Source organism: Elephas maximus, chromosome 2, assembly GCF_024166365.1.
Source record: "Elephas maximus indicus isolate mEleMax1 chromosome 2, mEleMax1 primary haplotype, whole genome shotgun sequence".
In the NCBI taxonomy this organism is placed as follows: Eukaryota; Metazoa; Chordata; class Mammalia; order Proboscidea; family Elephantidae; genus Elephas; species Elephas maximus.
The window spans coordinates 155,183,219-155,205,691 of NC_064820.1; the positions used below are offsets into that span (position 1 = coordinate 155,183,219).

Below are 22,473 nucleotides of genomic sequence, written 5' to 3' on the forward strand. Positions count from 1 at the left end.
GCTCCCTGTCAGGGCAGTCATTGGTTGTAGCCGGGCACCAACTAGTTCTTCTGGTCTCAGGATGATGTAGGTCTCTGGTTCATGTGGCCTTTTCTGTCTCTTGGGCTCTTAGGTATCGTGTGACCTTGGTGTTCTTCATTCTCCTTTGATCCAGGTGGGTTGAGACCAATTGATGCATGTTAGATGGCCACTTGTTAGCATTTAAGACCCCAGACGCCACATTTCAAAGTGGGATGCAGAATGTTTTCATAATAGAATTATTTTGCCAATTGACTTAGAAGTCCCCAAACCCCGCCCTTGCTCCGCTGACCTTTGAAGCATTCAGTTTGTCCCGGAAACTTCTTTGCTTTTGGTCCAGTCCAGTTGAGCTGACCTTCCCTGTATTGAGTATTGTCCTTCCCTTCACCTAAAGCAGTTCTTATCTACTAACTAATCAGTAAAAACCCTCTCCCACCCTCCCTCCCTCCCCCTCTCGTAACCACAAAAGTATGTGTTCTTCTCAGTTTATACTACTTCCCAAGATCTTGTAATAGTGGTCTTATACAATATTTGTCCTTTTGCCTCTGACTAATTTTGCTCAGCATAATGCCTTCCAGGTGCCCCCATGTTATGAAATGTTTCACAGATTCATCACTATTCTTTATCGATGAGTAGTATTCCATTGTGTGAATATACCACAGTTTATTTATCCATTCATCCGTTGATGGACACCTTGGTTGCTTCCAGCTTTTTGCTATTGTAAACAGAGCTGCAACAAACATGGGCGTGCATATATCTGTTCGTGTGAAGGCTCTTATTTCTCTAAGGTATATTCCGAGGAGTGGGATTTCTGGGTTGTATGGTAGTTCTATTTCTAACTGTTTAAGATAATGCCAGATAGATTTCCATAGTGGTTGTACCATTTTACATTCCCACCAGCAGTGTATAAGAGTTCCAATCTCTCCGCAGCCTCTCCAACATTTATTATTTTGTGTTTTTTGGATTAATGCCAGCCTTGTTGGAGTGAGATGGAATCTCATCGTAGTTTTAATTTCCATTTATTAGAGCAACTTTTATTGAATCATTGTGATAAAGGGGTGGAAGGCACAAACTGACTGGCCAGACTTGGTCATGCGCCCACCTTGGGATCTTGGAGTGAGGCCAAGTAAGTCCAGTCCTTTCAAAACTACCACGGACCTGAGGCCAGAAGAGCTAGATGGTGCCTGGCTATCACTACCGACCATTCTGGCCAGGGACACAATAGAAGGTCCTGAACAGAATGGAAGAAAAGTGTAGAACAAAATTCAAATTCCTAAAAAAAGGCCAGACCAATAGAGGCTAGACGAACCCCCAAGACTATTGCCCTAAGATACTCTTTGAACTTGGCACTGAAGCAATTCCAGGAGGTCACCTTTTAGCCGAAGAATAGATTGGCTTATAAAATAAATGATATCACCCATGAGTAATGTGTTCCCTTAAACAATCAACTATATAAGACCAAATAGTCAACACTTACCAAAAAGTGGAGATGAGTAGACAAGGAGGGGTAGGGAAGCCAGATCAATGGAAACAGAACAGACAGAATTGGAATAATGAGATTACTGACACATCGTGAAAATTGTAACTAATGTCATGGAATAATTTGTAAAAAAAAATTGTTAAATGGGAACCTAACTAGCTATGTGAACATTTACCTAAAACAATAAAATATTAAAAAGAAAAAAAAACTACATGGACATAGGGGGCACAGTTATGGATACTTCCTAGACATAACCAAATACCTCGCAGGATTGGATTTCTGGGTTTGAAGGATTAGGATCACAGTCTTGTGGGACATCTTGGTCAATTGGCGTAATACAGTTTATAATATTATGTTTTACATCTTAGTTTGGTGAGTACCGTCTGGGGTCTTAAAAGCTTGTGAGCAGCCATCTAAGATACAACTATTGGTTTCTACTTGTCTGAAACAACAGGGAAAGAAGGAAAACAAAGACTTAAAGAGTCTAGTCTGTAGGAAAATCGTCTACATGAACCATGGCCTCATCTACCCTGAGACCAGAACTAGATGGTGGCAGGCTACTACTACCAACTGTTCTAATCAGGGCCACGATAGATAGACTTCAAAAGGATGGGAGAAAAATGTGGAGCAGAACCTCAAATTCCTAAAAAAATAAAAATAAATAAAAAACAGACCTACTAGACTGGTCGAGACTGGAGGACTCCCCAAGACTGTTGCCCTGAGTTATTCTTTAAAACCTTAAACTGAAACTAACCCCTGAGGTCACCTTGTAGCTAAAGAACAAATTGGTTAAAAATACAATATCACCTGTAAGTACTGTGTTCCTTTAAAAAAACACCTATATGAGACCAAATGGTCGGTCAACAATTACCTTAAAATGAAGATGAGAGTGTAAGGGGACAGGGAAACTAGATTAACGGAAATGGAACAACCAGAATGGAAGTAATGAGAATGTTCACCCATTGTGAAGAATGTAACCAATGTCACTGAACAATTTGTATAGAAATTGTTGCACGGGAACCTAAACTGCTGTGTAAATCTTCACTGAAAATACAACAAAATATTATGTATATATATTAAAAACAAGAACAAAAAACTACATGAGCAGAGATAGCGAAGAGTGGTTGCCTAGGGAAAAACCTGGGTATGCTCACCAGTAGAAAGAAGGTGGAAGATGGATGGCAAACCAACACAACTACTTGACCATGACACTGACTTTGTGAAGGCTTTCACCTCTCTAGGTCTAGGTTTCCTCTGTGAAACACTGAGTGTATTGTCCAGGTCTGTCCATCTGCTCATGGAACACTCTCGCAGCCTGATTTCTTTTCATAGCCTTGGGTGGATGATCTGGATTAAAACAGCTCCTAGATCTTTCTAGGAGCCCTGTGGCTCAGAGGTTAAGTACTCAGCTGCTAATTGAAAAGTCATTGGATTGAACCCTTCAGCCACTCTGCAGGAGAAAAGACCTGGTGATTTGCTCCTGTAGAGACTACAGCCTAGGAAATCCTGTACGGCAGTTCTACTCTGTCATGTAAGGTCACTATGAATAGGAATCAACTTGACGGCACACGAGGATGACAACAGCTCTTTCTATGTCACCACCAGTTTCACTACCCCTTTCGCCATTTCTACTCCCAGGAGAGACTCTGGTACAGAGGGGAGACAGGGAGGGAGAAAAGAGAAAGTGAGAGATGGAAAAGGACGGGAAGAGCAAGGGGACGGGTGAGGGGCAGAGAAAGGGAGGAAGAATGAAGCTCATGAGCAAATTTCCAAGGCTGCACTGATCTTGGGCCACCTTGGCCTGCTTCTCCCTCCCTGCCCATGAGTGGTGCGTCATGGCTTAGCTGCGCTAGTGCCCGGGCTGGGCTAGGCTCCAAGCCCCCCGTTGCATCATCAGGGTATCATTATCCCCATTCTCCAGCTCTTTGACACCTGGAGGCTCTTTCTTCTCCTCTGGCCCACACACCAACTCTGTGCACAGGGGCCTCAAAGCTCACTTCCTGCCAAGGCCTTGGCTCCTCCGAATTACCACCTTCTTGCAGGGCCCTTGCCACTGCCCCAAAGTCTGGGCCTTGGCCCCTATGAGTGCCACTCCTGCCCCAGGCCCACGTACCCCTCCTCCTCTCGCATCCTGACTTGAGTTCTCTTCTCTTTTCTAGAGAGAGGCGCGACCTTTGCTCCAGGAAGCCTCCTTATTTTCCCTGGAAGGACAAAGGTGGAAGAGATCAGAGGTCAGAGGACTTACAGCCAGGTTGCTGGGCGGATCTGGTCAGCCATCACTCAGTGAGAACTGAGCACAAGTCCACAGCTTCAGGTTGGCTGCCCCTTTACTGGCTACCTCACACTCAGGACTTCGTAAATTCTTCATTCTCCCTGGGTCCCTTCTCTACATCTAGTTTCACAACTTTCACTGTGTTTTAGGAGACAGCAAGAGCCCCGCAATCCGCCTTCAACTCACTGAGTAAAAACCCCTGGACAAGTCTCTTTTCCTCTGGGCTCCTCATTTTCTCTACAGTGTAGAGGTTGAAACTAGGTCAGGGATGTAAATTCTAGCACATGTACCACAACTTCTCATCTGGCACCCATGGCAGACATTGCTAATCAACAGCAGCATGCTCTTCTCGGTCTGCAGCTGCTATCATCATTCAGCATTAGCTCATTACTTGAAATATCTTTGCCACTCCTGGACTGGCTGATCTCTAAGGGCCCTGCAGTCACTGACAGTCGAGGATTCTTTTGGCCTGGTTGAATCTATATCACTTCCCCCATTTCCCATTTCCCTCTCCAGCTCATTCTTTTGATCACGCCTATCCCTCCCTCTTTCCCATCTTTCCTTGTTTCCAAGTTCCTGCTGCAGAGTCCATGTAAACCCTAGATGATGTCTGGGTCTCCAAGGTTCTGTTTACCGTCACTCAACTTCAGTCTTCTTGAAAGTTACATTTTCCAGGCAGTCACACTCACATATGTTGGGTGGTTCTGTGGCATTGGCTCAGGGGAGGGAAGCAGTGATAGGAACACCAGAGACAGCTGCAGGAGGAGCAGGAGTGACTGAGTCAGAGAAATATTAAGACAGAGATAACGGGGTGGGCAGACAGATGGGCTAGAGTTAAACTTCTGTATCAAGGCCATTCTGGTTGGAATGGAGGGGTGGGGGTCAGAATGGAATTTATCTTGGATAGAAAAGCAAAGGACAAAGGAAGCATATAGATTAGTAGCTTAGCTGACAAACATTAAAGGGACATAGGGGCTCTTTGGTGGGGGGAGTATTGAGAATTGTGCTAATGTGATTGGACTTACGGGGCTGCGTGAGGGTAAAAGCATCCAATTGTTATTGATCAGAAGAGTCTGGTTCAGGAAGGTGGGTGCTGGCCAGCGGCCAATTAGAGGCTAAAGCAAAGCCTGACCCAGGTTGCAGGACATGTCTACCCCATCAGAACTTCCTGGAGCAGTTTTAGAACCTCAGGAAATGTTGCCAACTTTACCTGAGGGGTACGTGCACTTAAGGGATATGAACAAAAGCCAATAATGCAGGAGTGAAGTGACCACAAGAGAGTCCCATAATTTACAGGCCTGGGTTCAAATCCCAGCTCATTCACTTATTAACTGTGAGATTTTGGGCCTCAGCTTCCTCATCTGTGAAATGAGGACGAGTAGCCCCGAATTCACACGGTCATTGTGAAGATTAAATAAGAATGCATGTAAAGTGCTCGGCACAGTGTCACACGTGGTTGATGATAAATGGTCACTGGTACTGTTAGCGTTATTATCATTATCATCACAGGCAACTCGTCTGAGGGGTCCCGAGTGACACCCTAATACACTCACTGTATTTATGGCAGATACTGGACTAAGCCTTTACCTGTGTTACTGACTTTAGAGGAAGGATCCTCCCAGGTGTACCACCTAATTCCTTTGTGATAGATAAGCTTTGTCTAAACCAAAAAGGGTGGAATCACCACCTGCCTGCCCTTGGGCTGGGATTGTTTATGGTATAGGAAGAGCTGGACAGCTCACTCACTGGGGACCTGAGAGGAGGGACTAATTCTTCCCTAGGATGCAAAAGCCAGGTGTGGTGGAAGAATACATAGGGGAAACAGAGCTGGGAAAGGACCCAAAGATGCCCAGAGAGGGGCTGGCTCTCAAGTCAATCTTTGTTTGCTTCACAATGGTTCTGGGAGACCCTACAAGGCTGCCAGCCCCACCCAGCCCCTGCTGAAGGAAATGAGAAGATGAACCAGACTTCTGCTGTTGCTTCTGCTGCTTCACTTAAGGCTGCTGCAGAAGGCTGGCCAGGCTGGGATCAGTAGAGGTCAGCTAGGCCTACCGGCCAGTAGTCAGGATGCCAGTCAGGTGGGGACAGAGACTCAGGGATAAGGCTGATGGGTGGCTTCTCAGACTCCCTACAGCCAACCCCCTGCTGCTTTCCTGAGGCTTGAGCTGAAGGCGGTGCAGGGTGGAAGGAGCCAGGGATCATTTGACCCCATTGTGTTGTGCTCACTGTCTCTGCCCACATCACATGATGCAAAGAGGAAGCCCAGGCCAAAGCAGAAAAAACCACAGCCTCTCATCAGGTCGCTACCCCCAGAACGTGAGTGGTGCCTACCTACACCTTGAGACCACAGTCCCTGCCAAGACACCCCTTCAGCAGAGTGCCCCGCCCTTAAGCTGTGACACCGAGGTTAAGAGGAAAAGGCTGTGGAGTCAGACAGCCATGAGTTCAATTCCCAGCTCTGCCATTTATTCCTGTAACCTAGGTCCAGCTCTGAGAGCAATCTATGCCTGTTTCCCACCGAGAAGTTAAGGATGATAAAAATGGGCCTCTGAGAGGATTAAGTGAGAAAGACGCATGTGTAGTATTTAGCCCAGCTTTGACACATAGTAAGTGCTTGAAAAATGTTAGCTATTATTTGTCTAATTAATTATTACTATTGTTTGTGAGGTCCCAATATGTACTGTGATTGAGCAGCTACACTAATCCCAGCAAGGAATTCTGCAGGACCCAGTGTGGAAGTATTTCTCAGAGACCTGGCTGTTGGCATTTCTGAATCTTACCAAAGTCCAATGTGTTTCAGTCCCAGTTCTTCTGCCATGTTGGGAATGTGACTCACAGAGGGGCTAGGCTGTCCCTTCAGGCTACTGCGTAGCCACCATGTTCCATGGCCACCTGGTCACAGAGCAGGAAAAGACAAGGAGGATCTTAGGTGGCAGCACCCCTAAACCTTCTTTGGCTTCTGCCCTGGCCAGGTCCAGGAGGAGGCAGAGAAATAGGGGCTAGTACTCTCTGAGCACCTTGTCCAAAGTGACCCTCCTCTCCATTCCTGGGAAATACCAACTGCAGCGGATAGGGCCCAGGCCTGCAAGAATTCCTCTAGATTTCAGTCCTGACTTGGGAACTTAGGGCTGGCTATGGGCAGAGGCAGCCCACCAATTCTCCAAGCAATTGCTGGGAAATGAGGAGGGGAGCCATGAGGAGACCCTGACCCTCTTTGTTAGAGGACTGGGAGCCCAGCTCAACTGCCCCATCCAGCAGAGCGCCCCCACCCCAACCCCATCCTCCATCCCTCGCCTTATTTCTCTGCTGTAGCAGGCTGTGTTCCTCTGTTTACCTCTAAGCCGGTTCATCTGTTTACCTTGGGTAGGGGGTTGCTGTGTCTGGATGTCTCTCAGTACACAGGCCCTTCCTTGTCCCCCACCCAGCGGATGCCTGGGCTGGATTGTATATCCCCAGAGTTGCCTACTTGAATCACAGCCTTTTATTTTTAGAAGATTACAAATACGGGGACTGGAAGGAGAGGCCTGAAGAAGAGGAAGTAGCTCAGGGGGTCTGTTTATGGGGTAGAAGGAAGTGGGGTTAGATGCTAAGGGGAACTGTGAGATGGTGGGAAAAATGGAGGTGGGGAAGTAGGGGGGTCTTGCTGTCCCAGTGCCCTGAGCAGGGAATCGGTGTTTTTACCCGGCTGGAGAGTGCTTGTGCAAGGAGATGGGTCAAGGGTCACCTCTCTGGCATGTAGCTGGGTCCCCAGAGAGGCTGAGGAGCCTGGGAAAGAGACTGGGTAAGTCACTCCCCTCCCCCATTCCCTGGAGGCCTTAGGGACTAGGAGAGCAGCTTCCTGCACCGACAACTCCACAGTCCCCTGAGCTGGGGACGTCTTAACCCTTCTGGTGCTGGTATCAGAGAAAGCAGAGAGCAGCATGGATGCGCACACATGTTCTTGCAGGTGTGGCCCAAACGCTGTGCTTCACACAGGTGCAGGCCTTTCCCTTGCTCTGCCCTCCTCAGCAGGCTCATCCCCACATCCCAACCCCAAAGCCCCAGATTGATGGAAGCTGCAAGAATTCAGCTGATTCTCTTCTTCCAGAGCACAGAAGAAGAGAAACAGGGCCCTTCTTCTGGGATAGTTGGCATAGCTTTTGGTTTCTTTATTAGTGGGTGGTGAAGGGACATCAGACAGAACTAAGAGCCTGTCCAAAACCAAAGCCTTTGCGTCAATTCCAACTCATAGCAACCCTGAGGACAGAGTAGAACTGCCCCATAGGGTTTCCAAGGCTGTAATATTTACGGAAGCAGACTGCCACGTCTTTCTTCGGAGCGGCTGGTGCATCCAAACTGTCGACCTTTTGGTTAGCAGCCGTAGCTCTTAACCACTACACCACCAAGGTTTGTTTCCTTAAGAGCCTTTAGGGCTAGGAAATCCCTACTGTGCAATGAAAGGGGGTGCCCAAGGCTGAAGGGGCATGGCTCAATGTCAGGAGACCCGGTCTGTGTTCCTGTCTCTGAAAAGCATGAGGAAATCAGACCAGAAGATGGTCTGGTGCAGCAAGTGACAGAGAAGGGGAGTCTCTGGGCCCTGCATTCCCTGGAGTTCCCTGACCAAGGCAGCCCCAGATCCCCAGGCACTGAATCTCAGGGCTTTCTTCTTTTCCTGCTGTAAGGGGGCAGGAAGCCATTTGCTTTCCCACCACTGAATAAGCATGCCCAGGATGGTGTCTTGCACACACCTGGCTTCCAATAAGCATGGGATAAATAAACAGATGAACAACCCACTCTTGACTTAGGGATAGGGTGTCTCTTTCCTTTTCCCCTGCCTCCTCAAGAGCACTAGACTAGGAGTCAGCAAGGCCTGACCAGGATTCAAGCTCTGACGCTTACTGACTAGCTGTGAGGCTTCTAGCAAGCCACACCCCCTCTCCAAGCTTCAGTTTCATTTATCTGTAAAGTAAGGGGTTAGAAATAAAACATCTACTCCATGGGCTTGCGGTCAGAATAAATCTGAAAAACCTTTGTAAACAATAAACCAAAAAGACCAAAGCCACTACTGTCGAGTCGATTCTGACTCAGTGACCCTATAGGACAGAGTAGAACTGCGTTATAGAGTTTCCAAGGAGCGCCTGGCTGATTAGAACTGCCAACCTTTTGGTTAGCAACCAGCAGTAGCACTTAACCACTGCGCCACCAGGGTTTCCACTGTAAACTCTAAAGTGATATACAAAAGCAACAAGTATAGCTCTCAGTAATATTTTTGTTATTTCTAGACCTGGCTCATGAGTAGTATGAAGTGCAGTGGTTTTGAGCCTGAGGCGTTTTGACAGTTGTGACCTTGGGCAAGTTTCTTACCCTCTCTAAACTTCAGTTTTCTCATCTGCAAAATGAGGATTACAGTAGTACCTCCAGCAAAGGGTTATTGTGAGTATTAAATGAAATGAATAGTACCACTTCAACGGTTTGTACAGTGCTTGGTGCATGGTGAAGTCCACAAACGGTGGATACTGTTATTTTCATCCCTCTCCCCCCATTAACTCTAGCAGCTTTACCCCACCCCTCCCATATGTTCCTTGCACGAAGACAGATATTCCCAGCTTTCTACTTTAGTCTCATTTGGAAGGAAATGCATCCCCCCAAGCTGCCTGCCTCACAGCCCTTAGAGGAGGCAGGGCAGTAGTGAGTGTGGGGGGCGGGTGAGAAGATGGGGGTCGGAGGCCATCAGGGCACCCCCTCAGCCGCTCCGGGTTTGCGGGCGCACTGCCTGCCGGGCCGGACCGCATCGATGTTGGGAGCTGCTTATCAGGTTAGAGCGGAGCCGCTGTCTCTGGCTGTCTCTGCGCATTACCGGACCCATCCGTCCCACGCCCCTGCGCGCCCTGCCTGCCCGCAGCTCTGCCTGCGCTAACTAGTTAATTGGATCTTGGCTAACCTGGTTATGGGCCTAGTCAGCCCAGCTTCTCAGCCTCCAGAAGCAGGGGTGGGGGAAGGGCAGAGCGGCTGTGCAAGTGTGTGCGTGAGCATATGTGTCTGTGTGTAGTGGTCTGTCTTTGAGGAACCCCCAGGCGCACGGACCCTGGATCTTGCGGTCTGAGTCCAGAGCACCCTGCCCCAGGGCGTGGTTGAGAGCGTGGGCGCGGAGTCACATGACCCTATTCCAAAGCTCAGCTCGGCCGTTAACTTAATCTACGACTTGGATGGGGCGGGTGCGGGGAGGGGGGTTAGGCCCCAGCTTCCTATCCCATAGGATGGTCGTGAAGATGAGGAGAAACAGAACATCCACTGCAATGGCCCTTAGTAGGCACTCTGAATTAAAGCTGTGATCGCCATCATCATTATTTGTCACGTTGGGTTCCTGCCATGTCCCCCCAGGATCTTGGGGTGGGGCGGAGGGGTCAGGGAAGGGGGGCATGAGAGGCTTTTCATTCACAGTTCCTTGCAGGTGTTTCCTCTGAGGCGCTACTCCAATCTCCTCAATTGTTCCTTATGCAAATTTTAAGCTAATAAGCACGTCCGCGCACCCCTATGCCCAGGAGCAGAAGGTGGAAAAAAAAAAAAAAGAGGGTGGGCTAATTCCCCACGTTTCACTTGGGCTCAGTACGTCCCCTTTCTCCCCGAAAGAGGAGCAAATGCCGGGCCTCTGACAAGACCAATTCTCAGGGCAGAGAGAAAAAGAGACTCCGATCGAGAGGCAAACAAAGAAAGTCCCCGAGTCTTGAAGGGAGAAGACAGCCTCGTCATTGCCATAATCATCAACATCAAAAAGGCCTTTGGAAACGTCAGATTCCTCCCCGCCCTGTGCCGGCTACTCTACAATTATGGAGGCCCAGCCCCCAGCCCTCCCGTAGCTGGATAGGTGGGGGACAGAGGGAGGGGAAGAGCGGGAGGGAGAGCTGGGTTTGCTGAAAGGCTAGTGGCCTTTCTTCTGGTTCTTTCCAAGGCAGGAGCATGGCTTACACCTCCTTCAGCCTCCCAGTTCCTGGTGGAGGGTCACAATACAGTGGGGGGACCTGATTAGGCACATGACCCCAGGTCTGACCCACATCAGCTCTTGTCCCTGCTCTGCTTTCACTTTCTAACCTGCTGTGTGACTTCTCTTTGTCTTGTTTCTTCAACTATAAAATGGGCATAATAGTTCCTGCCGCTGCAGGTGACTAGAGAATTAGAGGGATCCTAGGAGGAGTGAAAGATGATTTTAACTGGTGAACAGTGTGACGGTAAAGGAAAAGCAAATACTTGCCCCTGTTCCATGGCCCACACCAGCAAGGGTAGTCCGATGGAGCAGGTCCCACTCTGCCCCAGGTTCCATTCTGCACCTTGCAACGTGATATGGGGTCAGTTTTCTGAGCCAAGGTCAATAATAAAATCAATGGTGAGTGCCCACCTAAACTAGGTGGGTTTGAGCATTGAGATCTCCACTGAACGTTTAACCTGCCCTTTGGATTAATGTTGGACAAGGATTTACAGTTGAACTTTAGCCTTCCTACACTGTCCTCTGAATGGCACAAAAATAGAGGTGGGGAGGGCTGAAAGATGACACCGTAGGCACAAGTGCAGCAGCAAAGGAGGGGTGCTGACAAGGTCAATGTGGAGCCAGTATCTTCCCCATGGGGGACCCTGTGCAGACACTGCCCGTTTTTTGCTGAAATGCCCAGGCCTGCAGGTAGCTCTATTGTGACCCATCCCCTCCAGGCCTGTACAGAGAGGCTCCATCACTTGGCACTTATTCCACAACAGAAGCCCTCAAGACCTAGTAGGTGCTCAATAAATATAAACTAGAGGGACTGCAGAGATAGCCATGAAGACACTGCCAAATAAATAACAAATCGTGCAAGCAGCAGGCCACTGTAATTAGACCAAGGAGGACAAAAAACAGTTATTAATACCAGACACACAGGCAGTAGGGTTAACAGCTATTGAGGGTGGGTGTAATGAAGAGACAGTGCCTCCTGTGCCCTCAGGGACTTCCCACTGTGATGGGAGGGCTGGACTGCACCAAGTGCCCTCGCTGCTGCCTCAGGATCCTCCTGCCCTTGTGGTGGTCACGATGGGCTATGCCTGCTGCCTCACAGTTATGACCCTGGCCTCTCCCATCCCTGCCTCCATGCTAGCCACCCCCCACCCCCCAGCCCTTTATCTGTACCTCCATTATGATGCCTATCAGTATGGAGCCCAAATGCCAGTGAGTTAGACCCAAGCCTTATCTTCCTGGCAGGATTCTGAACTCCTGAAGGAGGTGTCGTCTTGTGCCCATTGCTGTATCCCCTGTGGTAGAAGCAGTGCCCCTGTCCTGTCAAAACCAAAACCTACTTTGATCAAGTCCATTCTGACTCATAAAGGCTTGTTAAAATGAAAAATTAGGGTGAGGAGGGGAGGGGAGGGAGGAAAAAAGAGAAGAGAGAAGGGAGAGAAAGACTCGAGATAGAAAATGAGCTAGTTCAAAGAAGGGAGGGGGAGAAAAGCAGAGGGAAGAAGGAGGGAGACAAAAAGAAAGGGAAAGAAGGAAGGGAGGTAGGAAAAGATGAAGGGGGAAACAGCAAGGCAGTCATGTCTGTTCTCTCAACCAGGCAGTGTGGGCTTAGCCCTGCCTTCAGTGCCTTATTTGGAAAGATAAGGTGGCCACATAAAGAGCCCAGCCCCTGTCTTTCTGCCCCCTGTCCAGCTAGGGCTAGCAGGTGCCTCTCTGCCCCTGCTCTCTCTGCACCATCAGGCCCAGGTTCCCCTCACTCCCTGGCTCCCCTTGGCAACCAGCTTCTGAGGAGCTACTCCTGGGCACCATCCAGAGGGTGGGGGCCTGAGCAGGAACCAAGCCAAGCCGGGAAGCATGGCCAGGAAGGAGTCAGCAAGGCTGATGCCGCCCCTCTCCTGCTGCCTTGATTAGAGAAATTGAGATGTTAATAATATTCCGAGATGCAAGGTGCTAATTAAAGGTAATTACTGTTTCCTTGTGAAGTAACCTCTCCTCGTGTTTACCAGGAACAAGGCTGCCAGCCACTCCCCTGGCTCGTGCCAATCACAATGCCCGCTGCTCAGTGTACCCCACACCCTCACAGGTGCCCTCAGCTGCCCCAGCCCCAGGCCAGCCCAGGTAGGCACTAGTACCTGAAGATTCTGGCCCTGCCTCTAAGCATGGCACCAGCCCAGCCTCACCAAGCAGCACTGGGGCACCATGGGTATGGGTGACCTTGAGGCCTGGGGACAGGACTAGTGGCTCAGGGCCTGGCACCCCGTCTTCTTCCTCCTCCCCTCCTGCAGAGTCTCGCCTTGTCACTTACCAGCTCCTTGACCCAGAACAAGTTATTTAACCTCTTTGAACCTCAGTTTCCTCATCTGTAAATGGGAGCTAATAATTCCTACCTTGTACAGTTGTTATGAGGATCAAATGAGACACTGCCCGTAAAATGCTCACCACATAGCCAGGATTTAATAAGCTCTCAATTAAGGCTAACTGTGATTATTGTTGTCTTTATTAATAATCATCTCCCTCCCAAACCCCTCTCTTGTGTGGTCTGGCTGCAGGACCGGGTGTGGGTCAGCCACACTGCACGCATGATCCCACACCAACTCACACATTTGGGAGATGCGCACAGCCCCTAACCTCTTGTTGGGGAACCTCCACCTCCCTAGGACTCTGACACATCCCCTTCCTATGGCCTCTGCCTGTGTCAGCCTCACCCAGGAAAGTGGAGATGAGAGGGGAGAGCCTCTCCCAGAATGTGTGTGTATCTCCTCCACTCTTGTGTTACAGGCTTCATAGGGCTTTGGGGGAGAGGCCACCCCCTTGGGATCCAAGCCGGGTTGCCATGACAACCACTGCAGGTGCGCATCTCCAATCTCCTCTGCTTCCCCCCGCCCCCCCCCACCACACACACAGCCACTCTGGCCAATTCAAGGGGAGACACCATCTAGCTGACGGGAGGCAGAGGGATACATCTCCCCACCTGCACCCAGGCTGCCCTTCCCTGTCTCTTGCCTGCTTTCTCAGGAATGCCCTGGGCTGGGGAGAGGGCCAAGGGACAGCCCAGAGCCCTTAGAAGCTATTACTCTATCAACCCCAATCTCCTCTGGGGGCTTAGTGCTAATGAGTTAATATTGCTGTCACCTTTGATTTGGGAGGGTAGAGGCTTCCGAAGAGGCCTCCCTGGCACAGCTAATCAAAGGATCAGGAACCCCTCTGCTGGCTTTGAGTACCTCCCCCAGTCTGAAGAGGGTCCCTCGGTCTTCTTCTGAGGGCAGCACTAGCCAGTCCAACCTGGGGCATTTCCTGTTTATGGGATTAGAAGGGCAAGGGGAGGGGGACCTGGGGCTGAGCATCCAGCTCAGATTTGGGGGCGAGGGTGGGTTGAAGGGACATTGATGGCAGCTGCGGGCCCTGAGAAACTCCTATGGCTCAGCTGTTCCTGGTGGGCCCCTGCACCCCACCTGCTGTGGTCTTAGCCCCCACCTCCAGGCCTGTTCTTGCCCCTTAAAAACTCTATTCTTGGCTCTCTCTTCCAAGTTTGACCTCCTTTTACCCAAAACCCTCCTTTCCGGATCCCTCCACCAAAGCCATGCCTCCTGGTTCTACCTCCAACTGCCTCCACCCCAGTCCCCTCTTTATTCTTACCTCTTCCCCCAGTTTCCATCCCACTTCCATCCCTACTCCTTCCCCTTACTTCCCCCCTTCCCACTGCAGTCCTGGGATCAATTGAGTATACACTTTCCACTTGCCTGTGACCCTCCCTCCCTCTGCCTCACTTTTCTTGCTCTGGCTGCAGAATCCCCAAGCAGATTTCTTCCCATTTATTCACTCAGCAAACATTTCTAAGGGGTGATCAATGAGTTAAACAAAATTCTTGCCTCCTGCAAGTTTTCATTCTAGTGGGAAGAAACAGAAATTGAACAAGCAAACAAACAAATGAAATAATGATAGATTGGGACCAGATCAAGGAAAAGGACAAAGATTAAAAGGGGCACCTACTTAGACACAGAGCCAGGAAAAGGCCACAGATGGCAGCCCTACAGAGGCCACTTGGAGGCAGAGGATGGCAAAGGCAGACCCCCAGCTCATCTGCAGGCAGTGAGCATGGAAGGCACTAGGCACTGCTGTTTGCCCATTCCCCACCTGCTCTGATGGATACCTTCCTCCTCAGTCAACCATGACAAACAGACACAGACTAAATCAAGAGGCCTCTTCTCTGTCACCCCCACCTCTCTCTCCAGTCTGCCAGATTTTTCCAACTACTTCAACTTCCTGATAATGCTGAATGGTGAGGGGTCAGGGCACCAGTTCTTGGGGAACCTAAAGGGGGACACAGAATACATGGGGCAGAAAGACAGGGCCATGTAAAAATACAGCCTGAAAGTCGTACAGATTACTACAGCTGTATGAGATAAAATATGCATGCGCTGAGAGGGTTTTGGAGGGATCACGGCCAGGAAGGGGTTCACCGGGGCAGCTTTCTGTGCGTGTAATGCTTTGAGGGTCAGGTGGAAAGTGCAGAGGGCATTGGGCATGTGGAACAGCTCCAAGCCACATGAAGTCATATGCACACTCACAAACACAGCTCAGGGACTTTGCTCTTCCCAGTGCTGCAGCCCCATAAAATATTTAGGCTTCTGGACGTTGCTCATCCCTTCTTGTCCCCCTCAGCAAGCACACTTCACCTACATCATTTATGGCTGCCTCCCTCCCTCCGTGTGGAGGCAGGCAGAGAAGGGAAAACCGTGGGCTGGAGGAGGGGTCTGATGGGACCCTAAGTAGGGGGTAGGATCCAAGTGTGACCCCACACACATACCTCGCCCCCAACAGGAACACCCACTCAATAGCCTTGGAAGCAAACTAAGGAGTCTAGGAAAAGAGAGGTAATATTTGGACTCCAAGAATGGGGCAGCAGAAGCAGGAGGAGGGGGTTTGAAAGATGCAGATAGATGCCTTGGCTCTTGAAGGGCTTTGAAGAAAGGAAAGGAGTCTGGGAGTGATGATAAAAGCTGTCGTTTATTGAGCACTTACAATTTATTGTGCTAAGCACTTTACATGCATGATTGCCTCAAATCCACACTGCAAATTTAAGATCTATTTTCCCCATTTCATAGCTAGAGAAACTGATGCTCAGAGAGGTTAAATAACATGTCTAAGGTAACCCAGACAGTTGAGCCCAGCTCTAGAGGCCAAGCTCTCACATACCACCATGTCCTCTGCAAGAGCCTCCTGAGAGGCGAAAATGCTCAGCTGGGCGATGGGGATAGAGGTGTATGTGCTTGCCAGGGCAGTATCTGCCCCATGCCTGCTTACTTCCAAAAGATGAGTTTGCTCTCTGTATAATTTCCTCCTCTGCTCCACCTTCACTCCTAAGTGGATCAGCCCCAGTCAGAACTCTTAAATACTCCATCTGTTTATTAGACAAATATTGGTGGCCAGAGATTGGGAGACCTTGAGAAAGGGGAAAGGGAAGGCAAGGGAGAAACAGAGATACGGAGAGACAGCAGGAGCAGAAGAATGAGAACTAGAGCAAGATTTTACACACATATATATATGTATATACACATGTACATACTACATATACATACTATATTTATATACATATTACATATATACATACTACATATGCAGGGATATTATTGACAGGGAACTGCCAGAAATTCAAGCCAGATTTAGAAGAGGACATGGAACCAGGGATATCATTGCCGCTGTCAGATGGATCTTGGCTGAAAGCAGAGAATACCAGAAAGATGTTTACCTGTGTTTTATTGACTATGCTAAGTCATTCAACTGTGTGGATCATAACAAATTATGGATAACATTGCAGAGAATGGGAATTCTGGAACACTTAATTGTGCTCATGAGGAATCTGTACATGAATTAAGAGGGAGTCATTTGAACAGAACAAGGGGATACTGCATGGTTTAAAGTCAAGAAAGGTGTGCATCAGGGTTGTATCCTTTCACCATACCTATTCAGTCTTTATGCTGAGCAAATAATAAGAGAAGCTGGACTATATGAAGAAGAATGGGGCATCAGGATTGGAGGAAGACTCATTAACAACCTTCCATATGCAGATGACACAACTGTGCTTGCTGAAGGTGAAGAGGGCTTGAAGCACTTACTGAAGAAGATCAAAGAACCCAGCCTTCAGTATGGATTACACCTCAACATAAACAAAACAAAAATCCTCACAATTGGACCAATAAGCAACATCATGATAAATGGAGAAAAGATTGACATTGTCAAGGATTTCATTTTACTTGGATCCACAATCAACATTCATGGAAGCAGCAGGCAAGAAATCAAAAGGTGCATCGCATTGGGCAAATCTGCTGCAAAAGATCTCCTTAAAGTGTTGAAAAACAAAGATGTCACCTTGAGAACTAAGGTGCACCTGATCCAAGCCCTGGTGTTTTCAATCACCTCATATTCATGGGAAAGCTGGAAAATAAATAAGGAAGACCGAAGAAGAATTGAAGCCTTTGAATTGTTGTGTTGGCAAGGAATATTGAATATACCATGGACTGCCAAAAGAATGAACAAATCTGTCTTGGAAGAAGAACAACCAGAATGCTGCTTAGAAACAAGGATGGCGAGACTACGTCTCACATACTTGGGACATGTTATCAGGAGGGATCAGTCCCCGGAGAAGGACATCATGCTTGGTAAAGTAGAGGATCAGTGAAAAAAGAGGAAGACCTTCAAGGAGATGGATTGACACAGTGGCTGTAACAATGGGCTCAAGCATAGCAACAATTGTGAGGATGGTGCAGGACTGGACAGTGTTTCGTTCTGTTGTGCATAGGGTCGCTGTGAGTTGGAACTGACTCGATGGCACCTAACAACAACAACATATACACATCAACAGGGACAGAGACACAATGGGTTGGGCAGAAAGCAGGTGAGTGTGAAGAAGAACTAAGTGACAGGTGATAGGTGAGGGGATTACAGTGACCCACAGTATGGACAGTTGGATGATAGTAGAATGTATGGAGGGTGATAGAAGGAATGTTCACCACCCCACCCCTACCCTGCTCTGTCTCCACCCATCTTCCCCCCTTTATGCCCCTGCTTCTCCTTCCCCTCCTCCACTGTCTTCTCCAGAACAATTCTAATTAGACTAAGTGACTAAGAGGTGGTTTCAGCCTGAACAGCCAATTAGGCCAGGAAGAAGGGAAAGTAGCTCCCCCAAGTCTCCCACCCCTACCCCCCATCATCCTTTTCCTCAGACCAAGTATTCTTAGCGCAAGACTTCACACTGTCACTCAAGTTTCTCTCATGCTGCACCTCCCTTACTGCCCACTGTGCCCCATTACCTGTGTCTAGACAGCCCCCAGTTCACCACTTAGTATCCCCACAAGTCCCTCCATCCTCAGGCCCCAAGTCCATTCATGTCTCCCTGGCAGAAAGAGTGCAAGGAGGAAAAAGCAGGGGGCCTACTTGGGGCCTATCTTTCCAAGTCTCTTTATTTCCGGTTCTCTCTTTCTTCCCTCCATCCCCCCTTCCTCTGGCACTTATTTCTAACACCCATGGACCAGGCCTACTGGTTGCCATGGAGACGCAGTGCAGCTGGATGGTGAGTGTGTGAGAGGAGCTGTGTGCTCTCCGCAGCACAGGCGGCTGTGTGTGAAATGTATCCACGTGTGGGGGAGCATCCGACAGGGATCCTGGCCCCCTCTCTGGGTGAGACACAGGCCCAGAGGGAGACTCCAAAAGCCCCAATGGCCCTAAACCCTGTGGCCCTACTCATCTGGGACACATTCTCCCTGTCAGCACCTGTAGGGAAGATGCTAAACTGTTTTCAGTCCAAGCTCTGGATTAGCAGCTTCTGAAGGGCCCTCAACCTGCCCCTGCCCCAAGAGAGGAGGGGAGCCCCAGGAAAGGGATGAGAATAGGCCAAGACCAGTCCTGGAATGGGGTGGGGTGGAGTTACAGAACATCTGGCGTGAAGATTAAGCTGGGCAGATGGTTGGACTGATAAGAGGCCAGCAACTCCCCCAACACCATCCCAGAGGACAGGGGAAGGGGGCTGGTACTTAGGTTCAGCTAGCCAGAAATGCTTCCTGCTCCATTTCTAGTCACTTCACCCATTATTTATCCAGAGCCCCAGGTAGGTTGGGATGCAAAGTGAGAGGCCTAGGTTCCTGCCTTGAAGTAGCTTAACCTCTTAGAGGAATCAGGCTAAATTCCTTCTTAATTGTCCCCACCTCAGGCTGTTTTGCCAGGGCAGTTTTCTGTACCTGGAATGCTGTTCTCTGAACTCTCTCAGGTCTCCTCAGAGCAGCTTCCCTGACCCTCCTCCTCGGTAAAGCAGCCCCTTCCCCTGTCCCACCTCCATTTATCCTCCTTCAACTCCCATGTTTGCTTCTTTCGCAGCACTTTAACACAATCTATAATTATCTCATTTGTTTGTTTGTTTATTGCCTGTCTCCTACAGTGGAATGTTAAGTTCCAGGAGAGAGTAAGGACCATGCTGGTTTTATTCTGTCTTATTCAGTGCCCTATTGCCAGCACCTGGCACAGGGCCTACCACATACCAAAAAACCAAACCGGTTGCCGTCAAGTCGATTCCGAATCATAGCGACCCTATACGATAAAGTAGAACTGCCCCACAGGGTTTCCAAGGAATGGCTGGATTCGTACTGCCCTTCTTTTGATTAGCAGCCAAGCTCTTAACCACGGAACCACCAGGGCTCTGGGCTGCCACATAGTAGATCCTTAATAAATATGTGTTACAACTTGACCAAGGCAAGGTCATGGAAGCAGCACAGACATCCAAGCTCCCTGACGGACCAAATTACTGGGCTGAGGACTGGGACCGCGGTCTCGGGGGGCATCTAACTCAACTGGCATAACATAGTTTATAAAAAAGTGTTTTACATCCCACTTTGGTGAGTAGCATCTGGGATCTTAAAAGCTTGTGAGCAGCATCTAAGATATTCCACTGGTCTCACCCCGTCGGGAGCAAGGGAGAATGAAGAAAACCAAAGACACAAGGGAAAGATTAGTCCAAAGGACTAACAGACCACAACTACCACAGCCTCTACCAGACTGAGTCCAACACAACTAGATGGTAAGCAGCTATCACAACCGACTGCTCTGACAGGGATCACAATAGAGGGTCCCAGGCAGAGCTAGAGAAAAATGTAGAACAAATTCTAACTCACATCACAAAAAAAGACCGGACTTAAAACTTGTCTGACAGAGACTGGAGAATCCCAGAGAGTATGGCCCCCAAACACCCTTTTAATCAGTACTGAAGTCACTCCTGACGTTCACCCTTCAGCCAAAGATTAAATCCACCCACTGCCGTCAGCCAAAGATTAGATAGGCCCATAAAACAAAACAAGACTAAATGGGTACACAGGTTCAGGGGCAAGGATGAGAAGGCAGCAGGGGACAGGGAAGCTGGTTACAGGAAACCCAAGGTCAAGAAGGGGAGAGCGTTGACATGTCCTGGGGTTGGCAACCAATGTTACAAAACAATATATGTATTAATTGCTTAATGAGAAACTAATTTGCTCTGCAAGCCTTCATCTAAAAAAAAAAAAAACTTGCAAAATAAATAAATGTGTTAAATAAAGAGTGGACAAATGATTTTATTGAAGCCCCACAATAATTCTCCTTGATGGTATTATTCTTCCCATTTTACGGATAAGAAAACTGAGGCCTAGTCATCTGCATATAGTCAAATCACTAGGAACTAATACAGCCAGATTTCTAATGCAGGTTTCTCTGACTCCAGGTGTGATGGAAGGAGGTGGGGGCCATATTTCCTAACCTAATCTGAACCTGGTTCCTCTTTCGGTCTCCACTCCCAACCCAGGCATCCCCAGCGTGACCTGGGGCAGGGAAGAAGGGAGGGAGGACAAATAGTTTGTAACGAACGTAAATTTGACCTTTTGTTTCAGAGGCTTAGAATCCTTCAGTGGCTCCCCCCTCTCCTGAGTCCAAGCTCTTTAGGTTGACCAGCAGGCCCTTCAAGTTCTGGCCCCTGCCTTCTTCTCTAGTATTTCCTGCCTTCCTGCCTGACCTCACCTTCTCCTCCACCTCCAAGGTGCTTGCACACACTACTCCCTCAGCTCACCCCCTTCCTCGCTGGCTATTCCCCACCTGCCTTAGAAACTCAGTTGTAGCACCACCCTTCCCAGGAAGTCTTCAGGACTCCAGCTGGAGGAGACACCTCCTTTGGCACTCCAGCCAGAATTTCCGGCTCACAGCAGGTTGAACACATGATTGTGGTTATTGTTTACCTATCTGTTTTCCGGAGAGGCCGTGTGTGCTATTTTTGGGGTGTCCCAGTACCCCGTTTGTAGAATGAGGGACTCAATCAGGGACGGGGGTCTAGTATTCAGCCTGCCACCCCCATATCCTCCAGCTCCCTTGACCCCTCACATCTCTTCCCGGGCTTGGTCTCACCAGGAGGAACCCCTCCTCCCTCACTGTCCGCCCAAATCTTGGGTGGGGTTGAGGTGGGGCCCCTTGTGCTGATTCAGTGCCTGCTGGAAGGCCTCTCCGGACTAGGTGAGGCCTCCAGGTTATGGGCCGGTCACCATGGCCACTGGTAGGGGGAGGGTTTGTGATTCTGTAATTGGAGGATTGATGGGGGTGCTGGGCTGTGGCCAGGGAGTATTCAGAGCTGGCCAGAGAGCCCTTCCTTTCTGTCCTCCTCTCCCCGGCTTCCCTTCTCCAGATCGAGGCGCCAGATCCTTGCCCTGTCTTCTTCATTCGCCACCCCCCACCCCCCGGGAGAACTAACCACATATCTCTCCAAAAGTAGCAAGGCGCCCTGGTGTGGGACCGATGAATGGGCGGCCGCGCCCCCCGCCGTCCCCGCCGTCGATCTGGGTGTACACGGAGGCTCATCCGGGATCAGCCCCAGCGCGCGGCTAATCCCAGCGGTTGGACCGACCCCGAGTCTCTGTGCGATGCCCACGCGGCGCCGGACCGGGGAGGGGGCGGTGGCCGAGGAGAAGGGCGCAGGGGGAGGGGCGCCCGGGAGGCGGGGCCGAGAACCCGCCGATCCGGTCTCTGTTCTCTACCTCTCGGGAGGAGCCGGTGTTTACCCGGGAGCCGGACCGAGGAGGCCGAGCCGCTAGGACCCGGAAGGAGGAGGGGAAAGGAGCGCAGTCGGAGATCGGGCTGCGACCTTTTCGGGTCCTCTAAATCAACTTCCAACCCTGGTTCTTGACGTGGGAGGGAGCAACAGACAGACAGATGTCTCCCGCCCCTTCTCCCATCCAGTTCCGGCAATTCGGATTCGTCGCCAAAGGAGGGAGGGAACGGGAATGGATACACCAGGGGACGACACCAGCGTGTTCTGGGGGGAGGACCCCAGGGAAGAAGGTTACACATCGTAACCCTCCCCAGCAGCACCCCCCCGCCCCCAAATCCCCGACCTGCAGCTCAGCTCCGGGTGGGGATGGAGTTGCCCAGGCGGGCAGGACTCAGCGGACCGAGTGGCGCACTTTGAGGTGTGCGGACTAGATGTCTAGCCTCAGCCCAGCGGCCTCTCTCCACTCATACACGCCCCCCTCGCCCCTCAGACGCCAATGAATCCGTGTGAGTCTCGGTCCCTATTCTCCCCGCTGCGTCTCCCAGCCCCGAGGCCTCTATCCAGGCTTAGCCCCCCACTCTCCCCGGGACGCAGCCCCAAGGGCTCGGAAGAAGCGGACTGGGGTCCGGTTTTCACACTTTTATTGTAAAGCTCGGGAATAATTACACGGGTCTCTTCATTGACAGCTCAGCAAA

The 22,473-nt window shown here is 49.9% G+C and overlaps 1 long non-coding RNA gene across 1 annotated transcript in view; it reads right to left on the bottom strand.

Annotated features, from left to right (window-relative positions):
- Positions 1 to 22,087, bottom strand: part of LOC126070099 (uncharacterized) — a 48,939-nt gene extending 26,852 nt beyond the window's left edge. Inside the window, exons 1-2 of the long non-coding RNA XR_007516118.1 lie at positions 21,482 to 22,087; positions 6,551 to 6,662 (exon numbers count right to left, since the gene is read on the bottom strand). This is a non-coding gene — a long non-coding RNA (uncharacterized LOC126070099). The remainder of the gene's footprint in view (positions 1 to 6,550; positions 6,663 to 21,481) is intronic.
- Between the last annotated feature and the right edge of the window lie 386 nt (positions 22,088 to 22,473).